The following is a 22,421-nucleotide window of genomic DNA, read 5'->3' on the forward strand; positions in this document are numbered from 1 at the left end:
ATTGTGTTTTAAGATTTTCACATAATAAAAGATTTGAGCATTATTCAGGTCCTTTAAAGAGATAATGGAGTTATATTAAATATAGCTTGAACTATTAAAGTTTCTTAACACTTTTTGCAGTATTTATGATTCATCTTTTATATTGCAGGTTTTATGACCTCAATCTTTTCCTTCTGTGTTTTAAATTTCCTGCAAATATTTGCAATTAGAAGCTAAATACCATTTAAAAGTCAGAATGAATATGATACAGAATGCAACTGATTTTTTATTCACATGTCCATGTCCACATCGACTCTGTTTTTTGATGCTTGAATTTTTGTTCACCCCTTCTTTTTGAGTATCATGCAACTATCTATACGCATACTTTCCTCAACAGAGAGCAATGAGTTCCAACACTGTTTTTGCCATATATGTTAGTGCTGCTGTAATATAAATAATAACCGTTCTAACTTGATGAGGAAAACAGAGTGTACCCATGTGGTGCTTGCTTAGTTCTGAAATACATTCCTGAGCAATAATTAGTAATAAACAGATCTTTTTAAGGAATCATAGGACATTTGAGCTGAAAATCTTAGGAGTTGCATTTGTTTTCCTGGGCAGCTTAAAACAGCAGAAGTGTATTGTCTCACAGTTGTGGAAACTAGAAAGCCAAAATTGAGTAGTCTGCAGGTAATGTGATTTCTGAATTCTATCAGGGAAAATCCTTCCATGCGTTTTCCTAGCCTCAGGTGGTTCCCTACAGTTACTACACTTTAATCTCTGCCCCATCCTCACCTGCTGTTCACGTGTACGTGTCTCTGTGTCTTTTCTCCTCTACTTACGAGGACACCAGTCATATCAGATAAAGAGCCCTCTCTCCTCTAGTATGACCGCATCATAAGTAATTACATCTGCAACCACCTTATTTCCAAATAATAAAGTTACATTTTGAAGTTTACACTAAATGCCCCTCTACATATCTTGTGAAAGTGAAGACTGAAGACTTCAATATATCTTTTCCAGGGACGCAATTTAACCCTTAACAAAAGTCATCTATCAAACCACTTTCTTCAAGGATAAGAAATTAACTTACGTTGGAAAAATGTTTTATAAATTAAGAATCGATGCATGCTATTTTATTTGACCCTAGTAAGGCAAAAAGTGACCTCAAAGGAGACGAAGAGCATATACATCATTAATCCCTTGATATTTTTAGGGTTTTTTTTTTGTTTGTTACTGTTACTATGCCAGAATTATGAGACAAGCTTCTAGGAACCCTTCTTTCTATTTCTAACAGATGGAGCTGTACAGAAATTCTATCTGTTAGAGAAAAGCAGAGGTTCAGTAGAAAAGCATGAAGACCAAGGTTATTTGTTGGACATAAAAGTCTTCAATTAATACAGCAGCACTGAGTCACTCATGGTCAATCATGAATTTAGAGATGAACCATCAGAAAAAAATGTGTAGCTCACTTCTTGCTGACTTTGAGCTGTTGTCACTGTAGAAGTGGGCTGGATAGTGTGAATGCCTCTAAGATCTGTGAAAACACAATCTGATTTGGTTCATCACTGCCTGGATCTACAACTCAGGCAATGATTGTCACATTAGCCTTTTGTCTTACTTTTCTTTAAGTCTTGGTTCCCACAGCAGTAAACTAGGCATTTAAGCAGTTCTGTATTAACCAATTTAGACCACCAGAAAATCCTTTAATTACAAAGGTACATTTTCATGAACGTGTCTTTTTAGACGCCCAAAGCTTGTAGAAAAAAATGTAGTAATACACACTGCAGAGGTAGCATTTACAAACTAGCACAAGCTTTCACAACAAATCAGAAAATAGCCTATTCCTGAGGTGTATTACTGAGGAAATCATGTTGTCACTGGTTCTGGTCTAAGGCTTTCAGATAAAATCTTGATGCCTGAAAGGAAAGCAAGCAAGCTGTGTCACTTTATTACCTTACTCCACATAATAGAAGATAAGGATGAGAACAGGTAGAAGGCAATTTTCTTCAAATAGAACTGTTAGCCAAAGCAGTCATTGGCCTGCTAAAGTCATACCTGCTGACTGTCTTCAGTGAATGACATTAGTGCCCTAAAATAAACAACTTGAGGTTCAATGTGATTTTGAAATAAAGGTTTAAATCCTAAAAATAATATTAACAAATTGGGGCATTATGGACCTTTGGAGGAATCTGATGAAAACTGAATACTCTTCGCCAAAAATGGTGCATGTCACAGTCATATCAAAGTCTGCATAACATTACAGGGCCTAAATGGGCTGCCTGTTTTATGCCCCTTCTTTTAGGTGATGTTCCTAGATTATTAGAAGACACACTGTGGAATGAAACATAATCATAAGAAGTCGTATCATTTTTAAGGAATTTGACATAGCATGTAACTATTTCCACTGGAAACCATGTTGAAAAATCTGGGATCCTTTCAAAATGAAATTCCTCTTTAATAACATCACTATACTTTTCAAAATTACCTTAAGGACCAGGTATAGCACTTAGAGACTTAGTATGCACATCTTATTTATGTAAGCCTTTAAAGCGAGTATGGAGTGAAATAACTTTTCTTTGCTTAGCCAGCCTGAAATTGTCTTACCTTTTAAACAATAATTTCAGTTGATATAGTAAACAATCATTTTAGTGCAAATATTTGTCCTGGATTTCCTATTGTTCTTAGTTGCTTACTATATAGCATTAAAGCAGTGGTTCAAAAGAAAAGCATGGGGACCAAAGTTGAATGCATAAGGCTTCAATTAATACAACAGCACTGAGTCGTAGTCCATCACATATTTAAAGATGAACCATCAGAAGAATGTGCAGATGACTTCATGCTGACTTTGAGCTGTGGTCCCTCTAAAAGCAAGCTGGATAGTTTTAATACGTCTGAGATCTGTGAAAACACAATCCGGGTTATTCCACACTGAGCCAATTTGGTTTGGTTCATCACTGCTTGGATCTACAGCTCAGGCAAAGATTGTCACATTAGCCTTTTGTCTTACTTCATTGAGAGCAACGTATGTCCATTTTGCCACTTGTTTAAGAGAGGGATTAGACTATTTGGTAAATATAGGAAATGTATATCTTTCCATTCAAGCTAAAAAACATATATTCAATAAACCAGGTCATGCAAACCATGTAGCATTCTGCTAAGCATCTGTTGCTTGAGATGTAAGAAATCTCAAGTACTGTTAAGAGAGAAAGGAAGGAAGGTAGGAAAGATGGTCGGAAGGAAGGAAACATGTTAAGAAGAAAAGGGAAAGAAGGGAAGGGAAGGGGAGGGGAGGGGAGGGGAGAAGACAGGGAGGGATGGAGGGAAGGAAGAGAAAGAACAAGCTTTACTAAAGTATTAGAAATTAATTGACTATGCAGTTTGATATGGATTCTGAAAAAGATTGTTTTTCCATGTAGTATTTATATTCTATGCAAAGAGTGTGAAACACTCTTAATTCTTTGAACATGCAGAGTATCTCTTGGCTCCAGGTTGTTACGACATCTTTATTCGTTTTTCTTGTTCTCTTTGCCCTGGACACTTTCTCATGATCATCAAATTCAAGGTTTGATGCACCTTTGCTGGGTTTTCACTGTACCTGTCCAACCCACAAGCCCTAAGGCAGGCTCTGTCTCTCACATACCCATTGTTCCCATTGCTCCCGTGCATGACATATGGACCCAATGTTTGAAAGAAGCATATTGAATAAATGAATACATAAATAAATGGAGGGAGGTATGTATTAATATATGGAGTAACCCATTTCTCTTCTCTGTAATCACGTGACACTACAGTGAATTCCTAGTTGTTTTCAGGTGGCTTCAATTTTTATTTCTATTTCCAATAAGTTATCTTCCTCATTTCCATGATTTTTCACCTTGATTTTTACTCTCACACTTAGAAAGTTCTTAAATGTATCCATGAATCTATATTGCAAATATCATTTAAAAAGGCAAAACTAATGAAATTATTATCATACCTAAAACTTTATAGAGCCCACTTTAGTCATTTGCTTATAATTCTTAAACGTGATGATGTTTAAATCTCTAGGTAGGTTTGAAAATCACCCTAGATCCAAGGTATTCTTGTACTTATTCAATAATCATGCATTAAGTGACAAGTATGTGCCAATAACTGTGCTCAATGCTGAAATAAAAGATAATTGTAACGCAGTTCTCGTAACCTAGTGGGAAAAAATATATAAATAAACTTAGCAATTTTTATTTTATGTACACTTTTTCATTTTGTAATATTTTTATATGTTTTTTTTTAAAGGACCATAACAATAGCTATGAAATAGCAATGTGATAAATGGAATGTAAAAAATACCCAGAGCGGCCGGGCAAGGTGGCTCACACCTGTAATCCCAGCACTTTGGGAGGCCGAGGCGGGTGGATCACGAGGTCAAGAGATCGAGACCATCCTGGTCAACACGGTGAAACCCCGTCTCTACTAAAAAATACAAAAAATTAGCTTGGCATGGTGGCTCGTGCCTGTAATCCCAGCTACTCAGGAGGCTGAGGCAGGAGAATTGCCTGAACCCAGGAGGCAGAGGTTGCGATGAGCCGAGACCGTGCCATTGCACTCCAGGCTGGGTAAGGAGTGAAAAAAAAAAAAAATACCCAGAGTACTATGGAAGCACAAACAAGATATAGATCACTTCATTAGCTTATCTGGAAGATAAAATTCTCCCAGGTTCACAATTCAATATTTCTTCATGCGAAAGTGCAAAATAATACACCAAAATGTTGCATTCTTATCTGCCTCATCCTTGATGATATCCTTGTATAATCAACATATATTAGGTATTTGGAGGGCAGCATTGGCTTATTCAAGACAATAGGGTAGTCATATCAGGGTTTGTTACAGTAGACCTCTACTTAAATCTATGCTATAAGGTAGCCAGTCCTAAGATATCAAACACAACATGCCATGAGTGTGCAAAAATGCACCAAAGGAACTGAATTTTGAGAACAGTGGTTTTTCAGCCCAGAAACTATTTCTCCTTTAATCAAGAGGCTTAACATTGTTTTGGACACCCTATCTCACTCTTTGGTTATTCTTCCACTTTAAAAAAGTATAGTACCAACCACAGCTTCCTATTCTTTTATACAAATCTGAAAATTTTACATTACTCTTAAATGACTTGTTTCACTATCACTTCTTATTGTTGTCCTTGTTGTGACTACCCTATCCCTGTTCAACATTGTTCTGCAGATGATCTCTAGGAGGAAATTGCATTCTGTTGGCCTGTTAATAACGAGCTTTGTTCTTTGTGACATGACTGAGTTCTTCCCACTTCTATTTCTCCATATTTTAACAGTGTTTATAACTGACAGAAATAGGTCCCTAGCTTAAATTGGATGTTATGAAGCACAAGGTATGACAGGAGTAATGAACATCTCTCCTGCAGAAATTAGCACGCATCCACAGCCATCTTCTGGGCCATCATTAAATCAAAGGAAGGGGCCCTCTGTGAAATGAGCACCGGCTGTGCATTGTGAGTCCTATGATCCCCTTAACCTGTCAGCTTTCATTACTCTACAGAAGATGAAAAATTACTTTGAATGGCAAGATGAGTGTGGTGATATTGTGTTTATGGATGCACGCATTCCAAAAATTGAAACTGACATTTTCCTCTGTGTAGTGCTAAACAGAAAGCATCTTTGTTCACCTCCGGTCCATCCCAAGTTTAAATGAACCATGACTTAGGAGATATTTTATTTCCAGGACACCACCACATAAACATATAAGGCATGCTGTATTGATAAAGCCAGGGGCTATAATACACAGTGTCTACCTCGTACTGTGACACAGGAGACTGTTATGGAATCAGGCTAGGTGAAATTCTCTTCCAAAAAAGTTAGAAATATATCATTAAATAAATGTGTCTTCATTTAACAATTTCGCAGAGTCTGAGGAAATAATCCTAAAAAATATTGAAACCACCTATTTGTTGGCTTATACCTTATCCAAAATTTTATTGAATCTGTGAGTTTTTCTTGATTTAATTTGTAAACCTTTTTCAATTTACATTAAAAACTACCTCTGTCAAGCTTCCAGGGATTCTCCAGCATCCCAGCTTTTGATTTTTAAAATGAAGGAAAAAATCTATTTCTTTTACAATATTACATGGTTTGATCATATTGATTTCCAGCCATTTACCTTTTCCAGTAATTTTAACTTTTAATGGTAAGAATTGAAAGAATTTTTAAAATCTTATCATTTAGCTTTAGTGTTCATCTCTGGCTTACTCAAGCCTCCGTAAGCCTCATTTGTGTTATAGCAAAGAGGGCTTGAATGCACACTGTGGATGATGCGCCATGGAACTGTTACATAAGAGCTTTCCTTTGTCTTTAGGCCAAGCTTCTCCAACTCACAGCCCACGGTCCATATGTGGCTCAGGATGGCTTTGAATGTGGCCCAACACAAATTTGTACACTTTCTTAAAACACCATGAGATTTTTTTTTCTTTTTTTTTTTTTTTTTTTTTGCTCTTCAGCTATTGATAGTGTTGGTGTATTTTATGTGTGGCCCAAGACAATTCTTTCAATGTGACCCAGGGAAGCCAAAAGATTGGATACCCATGCTTTAGGCCACACATGTTACTATCTTTTAGGAAACTTGTTATTTACACATCTCTTTCTCATATCATGATATAACATTTTGGCTCATTATCTTATAAGTCAGCTTAATAATATGATACATTTCTTTTTATTTAGTATTTCTTTCTCAGGAGACCTTAGTATTTCAACTTAAAACAGGCATTATAATAATTGTATTTATTCTTTCAGAGGATTATTAACTTTTCAGATGATTTGTTTTCTGATATTTAGGGAATTTGCTGCCCAAAGACTTCTGAAATATGGATCCATTCTATTCATATGTTCATTTAGCAAGATCTCAATAGCAGGTGCCATGGGCAAAGATAAAACTCACCATAGTGTTCCCCTTAAAAGTTTACAGAACATTGGAAGAATCAGACCAAACAACAGTAGTTATGCTATAACCAGGTGAATAATATGTTCAAGGATTTTGCCATGTTCTTGAATCCAACATAAGAAAGAGCTACTGATTTTGCTAGGGAGTGTTTGGGAAAGTTTTCATAGGAAAGCAGCCGCTAGAATAATGCATCACTAATGCTTTATGTGTGTCTAACTGTAATAGACCAACTATTAAAGCATTCACATTAGCAGACAATTTCTGGTGGTAACGGATAAGATATCCAAAGGAACACTGATCAGTCTAGGATTTATTAGTCTATGAACGTTTGTAAACTTGCCACAGGTATTCAGTATCTGCTAGAGGTCTTTTCTGCTGATAATGTTAAGCTTTATTGTGAAGTCAATAAGCAGAGTCTAGAACCCTCCATATAATTTCCATCATACAAAGTTTTGATCCAGAAGACGCAATATAATTTTAAAAGTTTATGTAAACAGGTGTTTCTATGTTGAGACTTACTATGGAGAGCAAGTAAGCTGCCCCCAAATTTTTCACCACTATCTTTTCGATATTAGTCAAACCACATAACTTTGTAAATGTCTTTTGTATTTTAGTGACTATAATGAAGATTGAAAAATATGATAAATATGAGATATTCCTCTTCTACAATTTCTATTGCAAATGGTAAATTTAAGACCTTATTAACTAGAAATATTCTGAATGATGCGATGGCAGACTGTGAGGCTGGAAAGAATACATTGCTACAAAGGAAAACCATAGACAAAATTTCTTTTGTCTGGTTGATACAGCTTGGGAGTCTGTCCCCTCCAAATCTCTTGTTGAAATGTATTTCCCAATGTTGGAGGTGGGGCCTGTGGGAGGTGTTTGGATCATGAGGGCAGGTCCGTCATGAATGCCTTCGTGCCATCCTCTCAGTGATGAATGGGTTCACTTGAGATCTCCTTGTTTAAAAGCATGTGACCTCTCTCCCCGCTCTCTTCCTCTGGCTCTCACTGTGTGAAGTGGATGATCCCATGTCGCCTTCCACCATGACTGTGAGCTTCCTGAGGCCTCACCAGAAACTGAGCAAGTGCAAGCAACATGCTTCCTGTACAGCCTGCAGGAACACGAGCTAATTAAACCTCTTCTCTATCTAAATTGCCCACACTTGAGTATTTCTTTATAGCAATGCAAAAACAGCCTAACAAACTGGTTGGATGAAAATTGAGTGATTTGCAAAATTCACCTTTAATTTGTTATATTCTGTTGTTTGATATTTGATGAAACTATTCCAACAAAAATAAAATTATCAGAAAATAGTATCTCTTAAATATCAGGTGGTCTCAAGAGGACTCACTTAGGATGAATTGGGAACTTGTTAGTTTGAACCTAAAATGACAGTGGGGTTATTTCTTAAATATTCTGCCATGTTTTCAGCCTTCTGAGTTTTTGCTTAGTTTAAGCCTTAGACTCTTATGTTCTAACTCCCCTCTGTGTATTCATACCTGCTTCATCCCCAGTTCAACTTCTGCCCTTGTGCTTAAAGTAAGCTTCATGTCCTTACCCATTTTAGAAATCCTTCAGCGGAAGCAGTGTGGTGGCTCACGCTGGTAATCCCAGCACTTTGGGTGGCTGACATGGGCGGATAACCTGGTCAGGAGATCCACAGCAGCCTGGCCAACATGGTGAAACCCTGTCTCTACTAAAAATACAAAAATTAGCTGGGTGTGGTGGTACCTGTAATCCCAGCTACTCAGCAGGCTGAGGCAAGAAAATCACTTGAACCTGGGAGGCAGAGGTTGTAGTGAGCCAAGATCATCCACTGCACTCCAGCTTGGCAACAGAGCAAGGCTCTGTCTCAAAATAAAATAAAATAAAAAATCCTTCAGTGGCTCATGATCAGGAGCTGAATGACCTTCCTAAGCTCCTTAGCATGATATGTCAGTGTCCTGGATTTCTTTTCAATTTTATCTCCCACATAGACCCCTTACTTAGGCAATGAACCATAACGACAGCATTTTCCCAGTACTACACATTCTTTGTTACTTTCAAAATTCTAAGCATTCTTTTCTGCCTGCCTAGAGTGGCCTTCATCCACATTCTAATTTTGGTAATTTATTCTTCAATATTAAAATTGAGCTCTGATTCCTCTCCTCTAGGAAGTCTTTTCCGTTTTGTCTCAGAAAGGCAAATGCCTTCTCCTCTGTACTCTTTAAATAAATCATTTAATCTTTATTTTGGTATTTACAGACGTGCTGTGGTTTAGCTTATATGCTGTTTTTCATGCAGGACTGTGGGCCCTGTGGGACCCTCAATTGTAGGACTGTGAGCTATTCATATTCTCGTTTTTAATGAGTCATATAATGTCGGGTACCCAGAAGACATTTGAATGTATATTTGTGGAATGAATAAGTCATTAGTAAGTGTTTGACATTGGAATGTGGCATCCTCATTTCTTTTTATTCCAACACTCCTGTTTTCCTCTTCACTGATGGCTCCAGTACAAGTGTGGGCCCTCCCCCACTGCCCTGACCTCAGTTACCTTGGTGGTCATTGTTCAGGAAGAAGGCTCAAATTCTTTTGCTGAATTTTAGAATGCAATCATATAGAAGGGTAAGAAATTCAATCAAACTGCTAAACAGTTTGTCAGAAACAGAAATTAACAGCCTTGGCACATTTTCCTGAGTTTTATTTATGTTCTGGAAAATGGTTTCCTCCTGACCTAACCATGACTGAAAAGAATCATTGTTTCTTAAAATATCACCAATAAATTTAACAGAATGATATTAAGTATTATATAGGAGAAGCCCTAGCCAATACAAGCAAAAGTTCATCTGGTGTAAGTTATACGTTTTATCTGAACTTAATTCTTTCTAAAACTATAAAAACTATTTGGGAACAGCCAATATGTTTGCTATCTAAAAAAATCTTAAGTCCAAGTTGTGTCACTTCTATGAAGGATAGGAGAACAGGAAAGAAGAGAGTTTAGATCTCCCAAACCCTTTCACTAAGATCAGTTCTACAGAGTTGAATGGAAAGTACTTTCGACTTAGATCCAAGATGGATCTATTATTGGAATATTAATGTCATATGGATTGTCTCAGTTTGGGCATCATTATAAGCTTTCTTTATATCACAATTCAGTTGATTTATGTCCTAACCATCCTGTGGCAGGGCCATTATTAAGTGGATGCAGGGATGTGATACAGTTCAGTTCCAGTTAACCTTGCTTCACAGTAGTGACATGAGTTAATTTAATTCCTGTCACCAAACTCCACAAGGGGTAGATTGCACATTACCTCTCGTTATTGCAGCTGCAAGTCATTATCTCAAAATCACCCTTTGTAAAACCTAGATGTGACCCTTTGTACACGTGCCCCATACAGATAGAGAGAGGCAGCATAATCAAATATCCGTAAAGAAATATACCATAAAAATGATCCTCATGGGAAGTTCACTACAAATATATAAAATGTTTAGAGGTTTAGTGCCAGTGAAATGATGCCAGGTCCATAACCTATCCCAAGCTCTATGAAATACCTGAGGAAAAACCTGTGGAACACTAACAGTAATCTCTGTTGAAATAAGGACAACGGAGGACAGAGAATCTGTTGCAAGAATAGGCAAAATTCCTATATGCATGATTCCTACATATATCTAAATAATGGGAATAGATTGCCATTCATAGAAAAGATATAATTTTAGTTTCCCAGAAATAAAAAGGAAGCTTCTTTTTTCATTCATACTCTTCTTTATGTTGAAGGGATGCCAAATCTCTACCAAAAAGAAAATGAAGCAGTCTTCCTTCTACTGTGTTGATGTTTCTAATTTTTAAGAACATATGTATGTGTCTAATGTGTCTGGTGTGTGCGTGTGCACACGAGAGAGAGATTTTCCTAACATGAATTAATAAAATTTGCCATGCCATGTTAGGTCATAAGCAGATACATTTACTTGGGCAAGGCTGTAGTGCTGAAGATCAATTTTCTTTTTTTCCTCCATTCTTCTTGGGTCTGCACTGCACATCCTTGTGGTTATTTATACACAAATCATCACTATTAATCCTCAGCCTAAATCATTTATTTGTCATGTGGTGTACATTTTAACTTACTGTCCACTGCTGTTCTTCCAGACCAGTTTTCAGAGTGCTAATTTTTAATTTTTTTTCTTCTTTGACACAATTTTTACCGAGTAGGAAATGCCATGTATTAAACATCTTAAAATATTGAAATATTAAATGAGTGAGTAAATCGAGTGATCAGCCTCTACTCAGTCCACAGCTCCTTGCTTCTCCAATTGGCTTTGTCTTCCCCTTTTTCCCAACACTAGAGTCTAGTTCTGACTTGGTCCTGCTCCTCAGTCTCTCTTTTTCTCTCTCTCTCTGGGCAGGGATTTCTCTTTCTGAAAATAAATTTTGGTTTGAGGCTTATGAGATCTGTGCCTGAAAGATTTCCTTGACTCTTCTGATATTTTTCTGTACCATTCTCCAATTTCTGCATTTAAACTTTCTTCCTGGACCTGCCCTTGGAAGCACTTATACATAATTTGAACTTCCTATGTTTTCTCTACATCTAAGTTTCCTAACTTGTGGAGTTTTTAATGTCTTCTTGTTATCATTACTAGTCTTTCGGCTATTTCTGGTAAAAAGAAATGATTCAGAAATACATTGTTTCTATATCCCTAAAGGAACCAGAAATTCCTGATTGTTTTTTTTAAGAAAGCAGACCAGCACCATCTTAGACCTGGACAAGCTAGACCTTTACTCTGAACCCTGAGTCTCAGTTCTGCCATCTTTCCACTCCAGAAAGCTTTCCTGCAAGCAAGTGATACTCCAGTGTTTGCAACATATTGGGACCTGCCGAGGTCCGTGTTCCTTCTTCTCCTATTTCAGCTCTGCCCTGGCCCTCTCTCCTATATGTGAGATTGACCAGATGCCCCCAAAGAGCTCCAGAATTTGCACCTGAATTATCCTAGAGAGGTAACGCTTTTACAAGATTGCTGAGGCTGGGTCTTCAGATTAATGCTGACATGCTCTTTCCAGTGAGTGTAGGCTGAGTTCAGGATCCTAGACAGCAGAGGCAACACCACTGGTGCTTGAACATGAGCTACGTATGTATTATAACCATGATGACACCTGTGGTCTTTATCATCCAAAGCTGGTAGAGGGCGGTGCAACCAGCAAAAGGGTCTGCAGGCTCGCCACTTACAAAAACAAAGCAATATGACAAGAGTGAGGTGGGATAAAAAGAGAGTGAAATTTTATTATCCATGACAGCAGTGGGAGGAGTGAGTGCAATTCTTACCAAAAAATGTCCACTCTTCAATTTCTGCAGGAAACGCAGATTTTAAAGAGAGGGTTTGAAAATCAGACGAGGCTGGGGGACGAGGATGCCTCAGGTGATGTGACCCACTCCAATGGCTTGTCTTGTACTATTGTTTCATTTGGTGATGGGATTGGCACCATTGTGGCTCAAGGTGTCTGGTCCATACCTAGAGCCAGCCCCTGAAGCTTCCAAGAAAACAAATGATCAGATAAGTGAGCATGCTGTGTGCTTCACAAACATGAAGGTTAATAGATGTGCATAAGCATAGAATGGGAAAGGAAAGGGAGTGGAAGTCCATGGTACATTTCGAGGCTGTATTTCAGGATGAAGGGAAATGTGTGCACTTTGTCTCAAAGTTATATCTTGAGGCTGGGGAGAAAGGAGGAAAGAAAACAAAGTTTTAAAATGCAGTTTGAAGCCAGGCTGCTTCATTAGAGCAGGTGTTCTCTATCTGCCCCCACTTCTGACACTCGGGGTTACTCACCTCCTCTGTGGGCTCCATGCTGCATGGCAAGTAACCCTAGGGGTTGGCCACACCTATCTTCTTCAAGAGTCTTGAGGCCATTGTTTCATAATGCCAGCATGCCCTTCCTATCAATATTCCCTTTTGCATTCAATCAATATGGTGATGTGAAGCTTTCCCAGTTCAGTCTAAATTCGTAGCAAACCAGAGACTGACCTCTTATATGCTATGGGAGTACCTTGTCCTCTCCACCAGCACAGCTGTGGCTCTTCCTTCCCTACTGATGATGCATAGAAAGCAGGTATGCAGGCAACATCAAAGGAAACCATAGTCTACTGTGCACTTATTCTGGATTAAAGACTTCAGAAGATAGCTTAGTTGGAAGGTGTATTGTTCTACATTTATGCTATACAATTCTGACTGGTAAATTTAACAAGAAAATAAACAGTTGTTCAACATTTTCTTGAAACACTGAATAACACTTCGATTGGTGATCATCATCAATGAAGTAAATAACAACCTTTGGGAAAGTCATTCAAAGCCAGTATTCACTTTTGGCATGATTGATGATGCAGTCTTGCAATTAATTGCAGAACCAGAATTAAATATATGATATCAAGGAATTGAAGAGTAGAAGATCTATTTCACTTTAATACATTATAGAGCCATGGCATTATGAGTAATAACAGCATTGCTATCTTTTTCTCATGGGGAATATATTAAATTAGCTGGGAATGGCACATTTTAAATGAAGAATACAAAGAGATGGTTTCTGAACCTGAAAAGGAAGGGTTTACTTTTGGGCCTACAAATATATATCACATGCACTGATTGGAAAAAAAAACACAAATATTTAAGTACCTCTTGAGTACACATTGCTCTAAATATTCATCACTAAGTCACTATACACACACAGTAACCCATGAATTTTTTCATGCACATTTAATCAATTTTTGTGTAGGGAGAGACAGCACAAAAGCTTTTGTCAGAGGCCCTGCATTTCCTAAGATGGCCTTGAGAAGCATGCTGAATATCTGTCTCTTCATTTCTATTTTAATTCGTCACCATATCTCAATCTTCAAATTAATTGTACTTAAATTCATGAAAAATAGATGGGCAACAATTGACGTCTGAGTATAAGGATCTGGAGAGTGAGTTTGTTGGTATGGGACATGTCACCTGCATCTGATCATGTCAGGTCTGGAAATACCATATGCCATTTAGAATTGATTAAAGTACTTTAGGAAATTAATATAGGCGACATCATAACATGTGGGCAGTTAGCTTTAGGGAAAGATGTGTGATCTCTTGAAGAGGTGAAAAAGATTCTGAAAATAGAATCCAATATAAGGGCAGACCTTGTAAAACACGTAGGGTGAAATAATAAATTGCATCATTTCAATTAAATATTCTATTGAATTCTTTTCTAAAAATAATACTTTATGGGTAAAAGGATTTGAATGAAAAAAATGATATGAAATTATTTTCAAATGAGTATTTTGAATAATTTCCAATTTAAAAAAATCAACTAAATCAACATAAGTGTCAATTTGGAAATTAACCATGTACAAATCAAATCTATTTTTAAACAGAAAAAAATTTAATGTTACTTCTAAATTTAATCTACCAAGAACTTGAATAGGAATCTAGAATTTAATTACTGAGTATTAATTGGAGAGGATATATTGAAAGCAAAATCATTGTGTAATATATTTCTTGTTTTATAAGTGAATGTTTAAAATAAGCTATTATTTTCTATCTTTGATAATTTAACAAGTACAGGTTAGTATTGTTAAGCTTCATTCTTATGAATCATAAGCAAAAGAAAAATAAACAAAATAATATAATGAATTGCAATGAAAACATGTGAGCTGGTAGAAAATTCACTGTACAGATTATTCAATTTTACTTTGAGTATACTGATATAGAAAAAATGCAGACAGGGCATAAATTTAAATATTAAAGCATTATTCTTGAATACTAAAACATATATAAAAATTTATTTTGGATTTTGGATTTTAAAATGTTCTTAAATAAGCTTTATAATTTGTAATCATGATTAGCATATGTTATTTTATTTTTAAAATCTAGATCTATCATCATAATTTAAAGATGATTTTACCCTAAAATGTTTTCTCCCACAGTAGAGAGTTACAAGGCATACTTTTTGGACCAAATTAAGTCATAAATATTTCACTGATATGTAAACTGAAAGTGAAATATATCAGCTTCTAAGATCATTTACAAAACCAAAATCCAAAGTTCTGTGACTTAGGATATGTGGCATTGTTTGAAATAGTTGCTTATAAATTTTTTTAATCAGAATATATGTTCATATTGCAGACAATTGCCTTTTTCCAGATAAATTATTTTAGCCAGCATTTTAATTAATGACTCTGCTGCACGTAACTTCTCTTGTGCAGTATATGCTTCATAACACTGTTATGATTAGGGAATAAAAATAGAGCCTAATTTTACTATATTTTTTGAGTTTTTCCCATAAAGGATTCTTGGAAATCATGCAAGCAACTAGATCTACAGGTAGATATGACAAAATAGGTATTGTAATCAATATTTTGACTTGGATGATTAGCAAGCAAATACTAGAGACCGAAGTCATATTTAAGAACATTATACCATTCAATTAAAATAGAAATATTTTTAACATAACTTACCATGGTTTGTATTGAGTATCTGTTTCATGTGCAGTTCTGGGCTCTTTATGGTCATTATATTTAGCCTGGAAAATGTAGTGCATATTGTAATCTCTGCTTTATAGATAAGGAAACTAAAGTTTACTTTGTCACAAAAATTGAACATATCCCATAGATAACAAATGTCAGATCTGGGAACTTATCTAGCTCTAAAATATATTATCTTAGCCATCACTCTAACTATCATAAAACTCACTGATTTTTTTTTAAAGGAAAGACTAGAGAAAGCAGTATCACATTGCAGCACACACGCAGATATAGAGCTCCTTTTTGCAGGAGAAATTTATAACACGGAGACTATACCAAAAATAATTTTCAGGGATAAATTGTGTTTAAAAAACTGAATGAAGACACGGTCTTTTTAAAAATCCAGAAGTACGGTGGATAAAATAATACCCAATAGTGTTGTTATAATCAAATATTTGTAGTGTGTAAGGAAAGAAAGTGACCATTACAATTCAAATATTTAATGAGTACTATAGTTCAAGCTATTCTGTTAGGCAGTTTCTCTCTCTCTGTCTGTCTCTCTCTTCTCTCTCTCTCTCCCCTCACCCCGTGTGTGTGTGTGTGTGTGTGTGTGTGTGTGTGTGTGTGTGTGTGTTGAAAGAGGTAGAGGGCTGAATGGTGTCCTCACGATCTTGATTAGACAGGAAAACTTTTGGAAATATTTTAGATAAAATGTATAGATTTCCCTCAAGGAAATTATTGGATTATAACCAGATTTTATTGGAGGCCAATATTCACAAGCATAACTCATCTTATGAAGTATAGGTCATTGATCTTTACATGTTAGTTACTTGATATTGAGAATGGATTTCTGAAACTGTAGCTTCATATTGAATGCTCTAATTTTTAAGGAGATCCTCTAAAAATGCTTTTAAGACATTAAAAATTCTAGAGACAACAGATGCTGGAGAGGATGTGGAGAAATAGGAACACTTTTACACTGTTGGTGGGAGTGTAAATTAGTTCAACCATTGTGGAAGACAGTGTGGCGATTCCTCAAGGACCTAGAAATAGAAATTCCATTTGACCCAGCAATCTCATTACTGGGTATATATCCAAAGGATTATAAATCATCCTACTATAAGGACATGTGCACACGAATGTTCATTGCAGCACTGTTTACAATAGCAAAGATCTGGAACCAACCCAAATGCCCATCGATGATAGACTGGACAGGGAAAATGTGGCACATATACACCATGAAATGTTATGCAGCCATCAAAAACGATGAGTTTCTGTCCTTTGTAGGGACATGGATGAACCTGGAAACCATCATTCTCAGCAAACTGACAGAAGAGCAGAAGATCAAACACCGCATGTTCTCACTCATAGGCGGGTGTTGAACAATGAGAACACATGGACACAGGGAGGGGAGCACTACACACTGGGGTCTATAGGGGGGAAATAGGGGAGGAACAGTGGGAGGTAGGGAGTTGGGGAGAGATAGCATGGGGAGAAATGCCAGATATAGGCGATGGGGAGGAAGGCAGCAAATCACACTGCCATGTGTGTACCTATGCAACAATCTTGCATGTTCTTCACATGTACCCCAAAACCTAAAATGCAATAAAATAAATTATATAAAAAAAAGACAATAAAAAAAGTCTTGCCAGTATGAAGGTAACTAAAGTTTTAAGAACTTCAGAATCTCAATTCAAATACTACTAAGGAAACAGAAGGACTTTTATGTCAAGCATAAGAATTCTCCTTCTACCCCCTTTTTTGACTTGAACCTCATTTCTTTCCTTGATTTCCTGAGATCACAGTCTCTCAGCCAACACTTTCCTGACTGTGATCTCCCATCCCTTTGAACCCAGTAGCAAAAGGCAGACTCGGTATTGTCCTCACTCACCAATGCCTTTCTGACAATATTCAACATTCACAGAAACAAAACTAAAATCAAAAGACCATGAGTAACTTCTGTTACTTTAAGCTAAACCAATCAGTCATACAATAATGTAAACAACTGCTTATTATCATTTACCATCTGGCAATTATTCCTTATCATACTCAGTCACACATTTTCCTTCCACCTTAAACCATGCCATAATTGGAGGTATTTTTTGCAGGTATGATGTATTCAATCTTTTACCCTCTCATTTCTGTGACTGCTAAAACTCCAATAATATTCATTTCCATTAAACTCAAACCAAGCACTTTCGTATTCATAGATGTTATCTGTTCTACATCTAAACAAATAAAAATATCAAAAGCACACCCTTGCTTTTTTTCTACTAAATTATTCAGCAGTCCCTCTCTTTTTATCTAAGTAAATGTCTTTAAACAATGGTCACTATTGTGGCTAAACTCATTTTTCCAAACTATCCACTCTGGTTTCTGCCACTCTCATGCCACTGAATTTGTCTCATCAAGATCATCAGTGGCATAAAACATTACATGCAATCTCTGAGCTGTCTTTCCTGATAGCCACCAAACTTGTTAGGTACCTGACTGATATGGTTTGTGTGTTCTCATCTTGAATTCCCATGTGTTGTGGGAGGGACCTGGTGAGAGGTAATTGAATCATGGGAGCAGGTCTTTTCCATACTGTTCTTGTAATAGTGAAAAAGTTTCAGGAGAGCTAATGGTTTCATAAGAGGGAGTTTTCCTGCACAAGATCTCTTCTCTTGCCTGCCACCATTTAATACATGCCTTTCACCTTATGCCATGATTGTGAGACCTCCCAGCCATGTGGAACTGTAAGTCCATTAAATCTCTTTCCTGTATAAATTTCGCAGTCTAGGATATGTCTTCATCAGCAGCATGAAAACAAACTAACACACTTAGTATCTTAATCTTTACCATATTCTGGAGAAACTGAGGCTCAGAGATGATAAGAAAATTAGTCCAATTCCAGCTAATAACTGAAGAAATTCAAATTCAGATCAAATTCTAAATATGTTCATTTTCAAAATACATTTTCTATCCTTTTTTTTTATTTTATTTTTTTGCCTTTCATGGGGTTCTACGTTTTTTAGAAACAGTGTAAAATTTACGAGAAATTTATTTTTGATGCTCATTCATCTTCCAATCTATTAACTTTTCTTTTTTTTTCATTTTCCAAAATTTAACCTGAGATTTAGAAGAATAAAAAAGATAAATGTCATCCAGGACATCAGAGTGAGGAGAAACAGATTCATATGGCAGAGAGTGATTGTAAAATAGTCAGACCTAATAGCTGTAGGCTAGCATATGTTGAAACATGGTCTTTGAAAGGCTATGTGAAGAGAAGGACATATAAAAGAATCTTACGAATTTGGCTACAGCTCAAGACATTTGTTTGCAAGTGCCTGATATCTAATCAGATAGCCTGAGCTAAATGGTAGCTCTGTTGATGGAAACCCAGTATAGCAAACCAAACAGAGAATACAGCTAAGTCTAGCACCACTAGCATCTCCCAGAGACCTGAAAATGGAACCTCCCAGCTTGCTGCCAACACCACTGCTGACATCCAACAGCATATGCCACCTGAGCACCTAGGGACTGACTCACCAAGACCATCATAGCTACAGCTGTCCTTCTCCCAGAGATTTGAAGGTGGGACCACCCAGCTTGCTGCCAACACCACTGCTGGCACCCAACAGCATGTGCCACCTGAGCACCTGGGGACTGGCTCACCTATTACTTCTGGAAGACTCATGATAAGGTTTCAGGAACTTCTTTACCTTTATGCAAACTGTTGGACATCCCTGGGAATTCAAATGTGTGCCTCTCTCCCTTCCGTGAGTCTTCAGCAGCATTTACCAGTGAAACAAGAACAGAAAAGTAAGAGAATCCACCTTGCTTGTTTCAGGGCGGGGCAACTTGAAGTGCAACTTACATGGCATCAGTTTCCAATATGGCCAGATGAAGCTCTTGGTTTTGAGACTTTGCTCAACTCTTCACTCTTGTTTGGCGTTCTCGTTCTCTGTCCTTTCCTCTCTTGGCTCCCTCACTCGCTTATTAACTTCCCATGAAAGCTCTCTTTGAGCAGATCACTTGCACATGAAACCTTATGAAAGGTCTCCTTCTGGGGAACTCAGTGTAAGAGAGCGGATAGCCAGAAGTGGCTCTGGAAAGCTGAAAACTGTTAGATTCTTGTTTCAGATCAGTTGTCAGCCACATGGCAACCAGGGGCCGGTGTTGGTGGTTAGCAGAGTGAGAATGTAACTGATTACACTGTAGCGTTATAATTGCAAAGATCTCCATCTGTAATGATTTTCAAGGATTTGGGGTTGGGTATAGATGGAAAAGCATGTGTGCTCACACAATAATACTAGGAATAGATGTGGTATAAGCATCATCTGCTGTTGCTCACCACGATTCTTTCACATTTATGTTGCAGTTTCAGCATCACTTGCCTTCAAACTATGCTGAAGGTGTGGATCCTAGAACAGATTGTTTTTCCTTTCAGGTTTGTTTGTTTTTGTCTTAGTTTGATGAGGAGATGTTGAGAGGTAGGTTAAGCAACTACTGTCTTCTGTTACAAAGAAGTTTCATAGGTTTTTATAGATAACATCATTTAGATTAAGAAAGTTCCTTCCTAGTCCTATTTTCTTTTTTTTATAGTTTTGAGACAGAGTCTTGCTCTGTTGTCAGACTGGAGTGCAGTGGCACAATCTCGGCTCACTGCAACCTCCGCCTCCTGGGTTCAAGTGATTCTCCTGCCTCAGCCTCCCAAATAGCTGGGATTACAGGCATGCACCACCAAGCCTAATGTTTTGCATTTTTAGTAGAGATGGGTTTTTACCATGTTAGCCAGGATGACTTGATCTCCTGATGTTGCGATCTGTCTGCCTCAGCCTCCCAAAGTGCTGAGATTACAGGTGTGAGACATCATGCTAGGCCTCTAGTCCTATTTTCTAAGAGCCTTTCTTTAAGTTTTGCTGAAATTTTTCAAGTAAGTATTTTCTGACTCCATAAAATGATAATATGGTTTTTCTTATTAATAAATCTCTTAATCCAAAGAAATATAGTTGTCTGTCTATCCTTTTATATCTGGGATAAAGGTGCCACACTATGATGTATTTCAAGCAATGTTGGCTTAGATTAATTATTAATTAATTATTAATTTAAATTTTGTGTGTATATAATTTATACAGATACATGAATATTCATATATGTATACAAAGTGTATTTTCATGTAATATATTGGGAGCCAAATTGTACTCCCCCAAAATTTATATGTTGAAGCCGTAATCCCCAGTACTTAAAATGTGACTGTATTTGAAAATATGGTCTTTAAATGGGTTATTACGTTAGATGAGGTCATTAAGATGGGTTGTAATCCAATGTGACTGTTGTCCTTATTTAAAAAAGTGAAGATCATACAAAGGTCCAGAAGAAGATGGTCATAGGCCAAAGAGAGAAACCTCAGAAAAAATTCCTGTTGACACCTTGACCTGGGACCTCTAATCTCTAGAACTGTGAGAAAATTAATTTCTGTTGTTTAAGCAATTCAGCCTATGAAACTTGGTTATGGCAGCCCTAGCAAATTAATACAGTGGCCCGGTCTAGCGATCCTTTCTTTTCCTTTCCTCGTCGTCATAACAATATCTGAGATAAGAAGTACCTATTCCTTGGAAATCTTAAAAAATTGTTTTAAATTATTATCTATTTATACGTTGATATAAGCATGTGTGTGCATGTGGATTTGTTGGTGACACAGCTTGGTCTTAACTACTGTTTCAATATGTTCATATTTACTAATTCTTCTTGGTTTAATTTGCAGATTTTGTGTTTTTCTATCAAAGTTTTAATCCCCAGTAATTGGTATAGTAATAAAATAAAGCTCTCAATTCTACTTTTATCATATCTAATTGTTTCTAATAGTCTTTAATGACTCTGTAATTTTTGTTATTATTACTATTTTGTTAAGTATTTCCAGAAGTTTGTTTGTTTGATTTGATTTTCTTTCTTTTGTTTTAGTTTTCTCAAAAAACAAGCTTTTGGTTTTATCGATTACCTCCATTTTCTATTTTATTTATCTCTACCTCTACCTTCTTCATTTCATTTCTTATATTATTTTAGATTTCATTTTTGTAGAGATGTTAATTTTTTTCTAAATTCTCAAACTCAATGCTTTAGTAATTTATAAATTTACTTGTTTTCCAAATGATACAGCTAAATCCACATATTCTTTTGTCTAATTACCATTATGGCTATAATTTACAAATTATAAGTTGCTTTGATTATTATTCTATTCTAACTTTTTGTTCTTTAGTTCATAGATTGGAAGTCTATGAAATTCTATTTGGAATTTCCAATTTGAAATTGCTCTTTAGTTTCCACATGTTTTTGTTTGTTTTTATTGTCCTCTCAGTTTTTATTTTTGTAAAATGTGTTTCTCTGATTTCCCTGTTTTTTATTTTTCGCACTGTAGTCACAGAACTGACAGAACTTAAATTGAGACATCCTTTTCTTTGTAGCCTAAAATATGGTCATGAAGAAATTGTTCCAGAGATTCTTTTAATGAGTACATATTCCCAGATACTAATTTCTATATATAATTAAACTTTTTATTTGTGAATTTTGCAGATACATAATTTACCAATAATGCATCTAGGTTCATAATTTTTATTTGTGACATTATAGATTGTACTGTATAGAAATGCTCATTAAATAGTGCAACATTAAACTATCACTATTTTACCACCCTTGAAATTGCACAATTCTATTTATTATTTTACTGTGAATCACATATTATATTACATGATATTGTGGTATTGTACTGCCACATACTTTTTTTTTTTTTTAAATACAGTCTCACTCTGTTGCCCAGGCTGGAGTGCAGTGACGTGGTCTCTGCCCACTACAACCTCAATCTCTCAGGTTCAAGCAATTAGCTGGAATGACAGGTGTGTACCACCATACCTGGCTAAATTTTTTTTTGTATTTTAGTCAAAAGAAGGTTTCCTCATGATGGCCAGGCTCGTCTCGAACTCCTGATCTCAAGTGATTCACCTGTGATGGCTTCCCAAACTACTGAGATTATAGGCGTGAGCCAGCCCAGAT

This window comes from Sapajus apella, unplaced genomic scaffold (assembly GCF_009761245.1).
Source record: "Sapajus apella isolate SASKATOON/1434 unplaced genomic scaffold, GSC_monkey_1.0 scaffold39, whole genome shotgun sequence".
Taxonomy (NCBI): domain Eukaryota; kingdom Metazoa; phylum Chordata; class Mammalia; order Primates; family Cebidae; genus Sapajus; species Sapajus apella.